Here is a 7413-nt window from a genome sequence, read left to right on the forward strand (position 1 = left end):
TGTTCGTGGCTTCTGTTAACGAATTATGTTAAATGTGCGTTTTTTTAGGTGATGTCATGTATCAAAGACGTTATCTTTGGCATGTCTGAGGTACATCTTAGAAGGTCTTAATTGAAAAATGCTTTTACTGACTAAACGGATGATGCGCTATAGTTGTGTTGTGTTTGCGATTACTAGCTTATCCAAGCAAAGGAAACAAAAAATAAGGAAAAAATTATCACGGTAGTGTCGGTGCTTATAAAGCTGCTTATCTCGGACGCAGAGTCCACACTGATTTTTTGGTACTTTCCGTCAGCTACGCTTGTTTTCAATTCAAACTACATCCCTCTTCTTTATATGCGTACTTGGCCTTCAGGTAGACAGTAGCAAATTTGAAGTATTTCTTATAGCACACCTGAATGGCTGATCCACGAAACATGTTGTCACGGGTTCGGGTGACGATACCAAGTAATATCTGGAACTCCTTGACTAATTATGATTCGGACTCAGCGGGTCACGCGATCACAGTCACTGGCTGAGCGATTAGACGCGTACACAGAGCTACAATCAACATAATCTTTACTCTAGCTCACAATTGGACAGCAAATATTCAAAATTAACACACAGCTACTAACGCTTCTAACAACTGTCACACTTATCTCAGTCCTGCGTTGTCTTGGAGGGGCTCAAACGCTGCCTACTTCTGGAGGTCCTCGGTGGGTCCTTTGAGTCGTCGCTTCCCTCACACACGTCGCACACTGCGCGAACTCAGTCAGCCTTCACACACATTCCTAACTTGTGCAATCGTCCACCTGCAGTACATTGCCGCGCCACTTCTCTAACTTCTCCACCACTCTCTTGCTAGGACTCTTAGCTGACCACCGTGCGACGACTGCTCCACTTTCCCTCAGTTACTCGTTATATTACCTCGGGAAACGGGGTTCCCAAATGTTACTGCACGGAGCATCACCCCTTTTCTGAGAAAAGGTAATCACCCCTCCGTCCCAAAACACAGCTAGTACATATTTTTTACGCAAAAAAAGAAGAAAAAGAAAACAATAACAACACAACAAAAAAAAAGAAAACTTTTGTCAACGCATCATTACGAAGACGACCCTCAAGTTCTGGACCTTAAAACAGAATTCTATTCTACAACACGTGGCATCTGGTTAATGTACACGGTCCGAACGACCCGAAAGCAGCAGCGCTGGTCGCGCCGCGGGGTGCCAAGAACAACCCGGAGGGCGCAAACACAGTCGTGTCGAAGTGTCGGGTTTCTCAACGGGGACTGTTCCTCCGCGAGTCTAACCAAGCATCTGGACGCCATCAATTTGAGCATTTGAGCAGCAAGATGTCATGGCCCACCGAGCCAGAGTGTGTTCTTCCCAATTGACTCGCCCAAAAACTGCTAAACAACAAAAAACCGCAAAACAAGCTTGTCGCCCTGTGACACATGTGACAGCACTTTAGTGGCAGAACTCTGATCTCTGTGTGTCAGTCTGCGTTTCGTTGATTGACCATTCAGGATACTGTCCCATCTAGCCCGTTGCCGTGACAGCCATGTGTCAGAATTAAGTTACTATGAATACAGTGTTGTCGCTGACCCCATAATCTCCAGTAGTCTAGTAACCGGCTTAACTTCTCGGGACAATGACGCGTGTGTGTGCGTATGCGGATAGACTGGGGTTGTGACTGGTCCGAAGTGTCCCTTGTCCCATTTAGCCCCGTTGTTACCCTAATAGTTGGTCGTTTTAAGTCACGAGGCACCAACGATCGTAAACGGCGCCACAGTGTCCGGTGTTGTGACACTTGCTCACATTGCACTGTACGCTGAAGTCTTGAGAAATAAAATAATTATTTTTCTGCGTGTCACACACACCACGAAATGAAACATGCGGAACACACTTCCGCGTTGCTTGACAACGTCACTGAAGCGAGAGTCTTTGCTATTCTTATTGGTTCGCGTAAGCACGTGACCACTCCCGCGGCTGCCTCACTGGCAGCGATGTCCTATGTCCTGCTGTCCCATTCCAGATGAGCTGCGGTATTCGCGGTGCCCATTTGCTACGCGTTTATTACTCCATTTGCCGTATAGAACTTCACATCGACGCGAATACCCGACCTTTACGTTTACCTGGCATAACTTCGCGCAAAGTGTCACTACACCCTTTCCCCCAGCTGTGTTCTCTTTACCGCGAGATAAATCACAAACTGCCTACCTTCTACATTACAGGCCTTCTTTCCAAAGGAAATGTGGCCGCTTTGCATGGATGTCCTCATCGTCCTCTTTGTTTTGTCAGGAGCGACGCAAGTCTTGTACAGGATATACTCATGAAAATTATTTAAGATACAGTATTAAATAATCTTAAAATGAACTCGTTACTTTCAAGGTACTTTGACCTGTGTCATAGTTAGAATTCACTATCAAAGAGCGTGAAGTTGAAAATGGCATTACCAAAAAGCTTCATTAGCTCGCAGGAACAACTAATTTTCAAGATTACTTTCCGATAACCTGACCCGGTTTTTTCTTAAACGCATTGCCACTAATAGTGAACACGCGTCCTACAGAAACGAAATAGTTTGCTGTCTCTTTCTCCTTATTGTTGATATAACTTCATAAAGAGCAATCAATATTTTACGTGGCCTGTCACGCTACGGCTTTTGAGACTAGTCTTCTATCCTAACTGGTAGAGGTCTTTATGGTTTACCCCCCCCCCCCCCTCCGCCCCCATTCAGCATACCATTCAACAACATATCGCCTCAGGCACGCTCCCAAACCCGAGGCGCTGCACGCTACCCCTTCCCAAGAGGCACGTGGATGTGTTCCTACGCTAAAGCATATGTACAGTGCTGGACAAAAGTTTACGGAACACGCTCTGGCGCATTCCCTCCTCAGAGACACACGCTAGAAGCGAATGGTACCGTACGGACTTGCACAAAGCACATTGCGCATACAAAAAGAAAACCTTTCGCTTGACCTCCGTGTCACGTATGGAGAAGTATCTTCAATGTGACTCGAAAAATGAGTAGAAGGTTTTGAAAAAAAAAATACATAAGTTCGATTAATAAATACTGATATTTGAAAGTATTTGCAACATAGCAAGTTACTCGCAAAAGTATTTGGAACACGTAACTTAAATACTCTGCGCAAGTTACTGCACAAATCTGGAGCGATGTTACGCAATGCACGCGCACGATTTTACGTATCTAATTCTGACAATAAATTCCGCAATACCTACGCTGTTATAAATGTTGATACCTTTTTTGTGTTCATACTGCTTGCCCCACAGCGCACACCTTTGGGGGTATAAATGATATACCTTATTCAAGGTACCGTCCTGAAGGTATATAATTCGCATCTTAGGGTATAAACATATACCTCTTGTGGCACTCCTAGGTTCCCCTCTGGAGATATTGTGAAAACCTTGTGGTATGATTTGGGGGGGGGGGGGGAGGCGTTCTACTTAAGTGCTATATCAGCTGGTATCTTCCAGTGAACTTTGCAACAAATAACCAAAAAGGACTACAAGAATATGTGCATCGTTAACAATCACCACGCTAGGGAAGAAGAGGAAGAAATATTCGAACGTGCAAACATACACGAACTCTTTCACATAGTCGTATTCACATGATATATATACTCGTAGATGATAGATGTGAGGCGGAGAGGAGAGCTTGTGCGTAAGAACAACAATTTTATTTGATGATGATGATGATGATGATGATGATTGGGGAGTTTCATCAGCTGGTGCATATTACTTGCCACGTATTAAGAAATGTGGGAGAGTTTGGCATTGGCTGGAGAAGAGATACTGGTTGAGCAGCTTTCACCCCAGAAGCGAATTTACAAGTGTACACGTAGATTTGGATAATTCAGGAACGGAATATCAGATGCCGTAAATCAGCAATGGGGTGGAGTATCTCCCCTGCGATGAAACTCCCCATTCATCATCTTGTAATAAAGTTGTTGTTGGTTGTTGTTTGCTGTAAATCACTCCTCCTCATTGAGCAAAATACTACTTTTTGCTCAAAATACAGTTTAACTGAATTGAAACCGTCTCCACCACAAATTATTGTGGTGTCGTATATTGCACAGGTATAGGTATAAAAAGAGAGCTCTCTGAATTGGCATATATATGACAGAGAAGTCCCATATTATCCTCACAGTTGCAGCCGAAGGAATAGCTCCAGTTTTTGTACCCGACACATCGTTTAAACGGGGTGTAAAAGTGGTGTAACGTAAGGTATAAATAATTTACTTTACTTTAGGCCCTATCTTGTACATCCTAGATGATTGCAGATAGTAAATGACGTGCTAATTACATGGTAAATTTTGAAAAAGCTCACATTCAAGCCTGTGTAATATTGCATTATGAATTAGTTAATGTGTCACCATACCATAATCCAAGAATAATTTTATTTTTGTGATAGTTTGTGCTGCGTTTCTTCGTCAGAGGCACTATTAAAAGGCTTAACTTTCCATATCGATACAGGAAAGGCTGCACGTTGCAAAGTGAAATTCGATCAGCGTTGTCAGTATGTCCCCGCATGTAGGAACGTTGAGGAGATTCTCCAGTGACGTCCTACAGTAGTTCTACCAGTGCTTTACGCGCGAGCAGTGTTGCGGTCTGTAGCCCGTAGCCGAAGGATTCCGTGCCACTACATCCAACGCGCCGTTACGTCCATCGTGCTCTTACATCCAAAAACAAGTCGTTACATCCACCCTGCTGTTACATACAAACGACCGTTACATCCAACGAGACTTTACGTCCATTTCTGGCCGATACATCTATAAGTCAGTACCATAGATTGAGAAGTTACCCGTCAAAAAGAACTCGTTACAAGTTAAGTTACCGTGTGCAAAATGTAACTAAGTTAATAACGAAGTTCTTCAGCCTGAAATCTAACTCGCAGTTACTGACTTACTTAAAAAAAAGAACGAGTTACTTCCAAGTTACTTCGGACACAAAATAGCATTACACAGGTGCAGCGCGCGTGAGCAGTTGAGTTAGACCTTGAATTGCCTGCGGAGGAGTGCAACACGCTTAGATCATTTTCGTTTATGTCCAAAAATAGACCTCTCCCTGTTTGTAAATAAATGACTTATAGTGTTCGACAGCCCCACAAATTTGGTAGAACTGAACTACGCTCGAACCTAGAGGTGAACAAGGTCGCGCCCATAAGCCTCGGTTCTGCTTTTCTTTCAATGGGAGGCAGCGAACAAGTGCCCGTTCGTGAAACCCAGCCGTCTCCTTCCGATTTGTTTCGGTTTCAGTCTGTCTACCAATGGCATGATGACGTTTCTCTTGTAGTGGTCTATTCGAACGGCTTGCATCTTACTCCGTGTGGGCGCACAATGGTTCAGCTTCCATGACGAAAACCCGAGACTGGGAAAAAGACGAAAAACAGACGACACAACACAAAGTCTCAAACACAGCTAAAGTTTAATCGACAACCGCACACTTTTAACACATCAGGTGGGGGAGGAGGGACAGTGCAAAAGGCTCTTAGGATCTTGCACCAGTGCAAAAGGATCTTAGCCACCAGCTCGCTTGCTTTTTAACCATTTTATCTGTTCAGCTTCATTTCAATGCGAGCGGTTCTTACTTCCTGAATAAAATACTGTCATTGATTGGATATCACGTTTTATGGCAAAAAATGACATGAAGGAACCGGAGAGAAAGCAAGAAAATATGTAGACGTGAGTGAAAAGCGAGTTAAAAGTAACTTGGAACTTAAGTTACTTTGGCAAAGTTATCTGAAAAAGGAACGAGTTCCTCTGAAAGTTACAACGGCGCAGAAGTACCGAGTTCAGTTACAAGTTACTAAAAAAAGGAACTTAGTTACAGTAACGAGTTACTTCTACAGTAAATTTGCCCTGCATTTGACCTTTCGGGAAGAAGAGCGCAATTATGCCGGGTTTGCGCTAGCATGCGCATGAAACAAACCATGGTCCAGTACCGTTCATATGCACCAAGGTCTCCGTCACCTTTGGGATGTGCTGTCATCCACAGGCCTCTCCACCCTGCTTTGATTACCGGAATCTTCCTCTCCATCATCATCTCTCATTACCTACAAATGGCACTGGGGCAGTGCCCAGCCTGTTGTCCCACATCAGCCCCATCTCATCATCGTCTCTTTATGTGCGTGTGCGTGTGTAGATGGCGAGCGTTTCACTGTTGTTGCGGACAACTGTCGCGACTACCCGATTACTTTGTGCTACGAAGCATCTTCGTCAAATTTAAAACAAGCATTTGTTCATCAGCACCTGTGGAGAAGCCCTTGCGAATCTGATTGTACGGCCGAACAGAGCATGCCTAAAATAAGTTTCTAATATTAAAATCGCCAAAATAATCTAACAAATAAATGCTATTACTCCTTGCTAATTTGTTCTTATGATCATCGTTATTTCTGTAATTCCAGATGCCATCTTCCTCACAGTATTTATCGTAGTACTTGGTGTATTTAAATACTGCATTTATATTTTGTATTTAAATATTCATATTCAAAACTATTTATGAAGAGTATTTAAATACCGCTTTCAACAAAGTATTTTGTATTTATACTTAAATACTCAAAAAAATGTATTTATGCCCATCCCTGGACAACCACAAAACCACGGTCGTTAGGGTATGAGGAATGTGACTGAGTTCCCTATTTCTCCCTATTATTTTTTTCGTCAGCATCAACATCAACTGAGCTCTAAGAAATGCACATGTGCGGAGCAACGCGCATAAATGTTAGGTGTACAGCAGATGGTTTTTTGTATTGTCAACGGACCGCACTTTGAAAATAAGAAACTCGCAATGCTGCGTCTGCATTCCGGGAAGTTATCTTTGTCGCTGCTTTGTTGTCACTTTTATCGTTCGCTGCCTTCGCGCCATTCGTTGTCGTAAAGCCGTGTTGGTGCTTTCTTACTTATGCCCAGTCCGGCCGTGCTGCCAGGAGGTTTTGAATGGGTTTCCCCTGATGATTACATGCCGGCACGGTTTCATTGGAAGTCGGCCTAGGACGCGCGCTGTTGCGTTGGTCGTTGCGAGCGGCCCGCCCTCAGCGAGGCAAACTATACGTACGGCAAGCAGAATATGGCACACACGACCAGCAGCTTTTTTACCTAATGCGCAACTATATTATTTCGTGAATATTTTGAGATTTGAGGGTTTCAACTTGTGGACCAACCTTGTCATTTAGAACCTGACCTAATTTATTCTCTCACGACAGCAACTCTGTCCGTTACTTGTGAACATATCAAATCATAAAACAGCGTAATTTGACGTACTCTCACGAAAAGAAAAATCATATCTGTTTTTCATCATCTCATCATCTGTTTGTGTAAGGGCACTGGGGTAGCCAGTTCGACGTCGTCGAAACTCACATCCTCATTTTTTTTCTTTATCACATCACATCACATCATGAAAACAAACAAACAAAAAC

Source organism: Ornithodoros turicata, chromosome 2, assembly GCF_037126465.1.
Source record: "Ornithodoros turicata isolate Travis chromosome 2, ASM3712646v1, whole genome shotgun sequence".
In the NCBI taxonomy this organism is placed as follows: Eukaryota; Metazoa; Arthropoda; class Arachnida; order Ixodida; family Argasidae; genus Ornithodoros; species Ornithodoros turicata.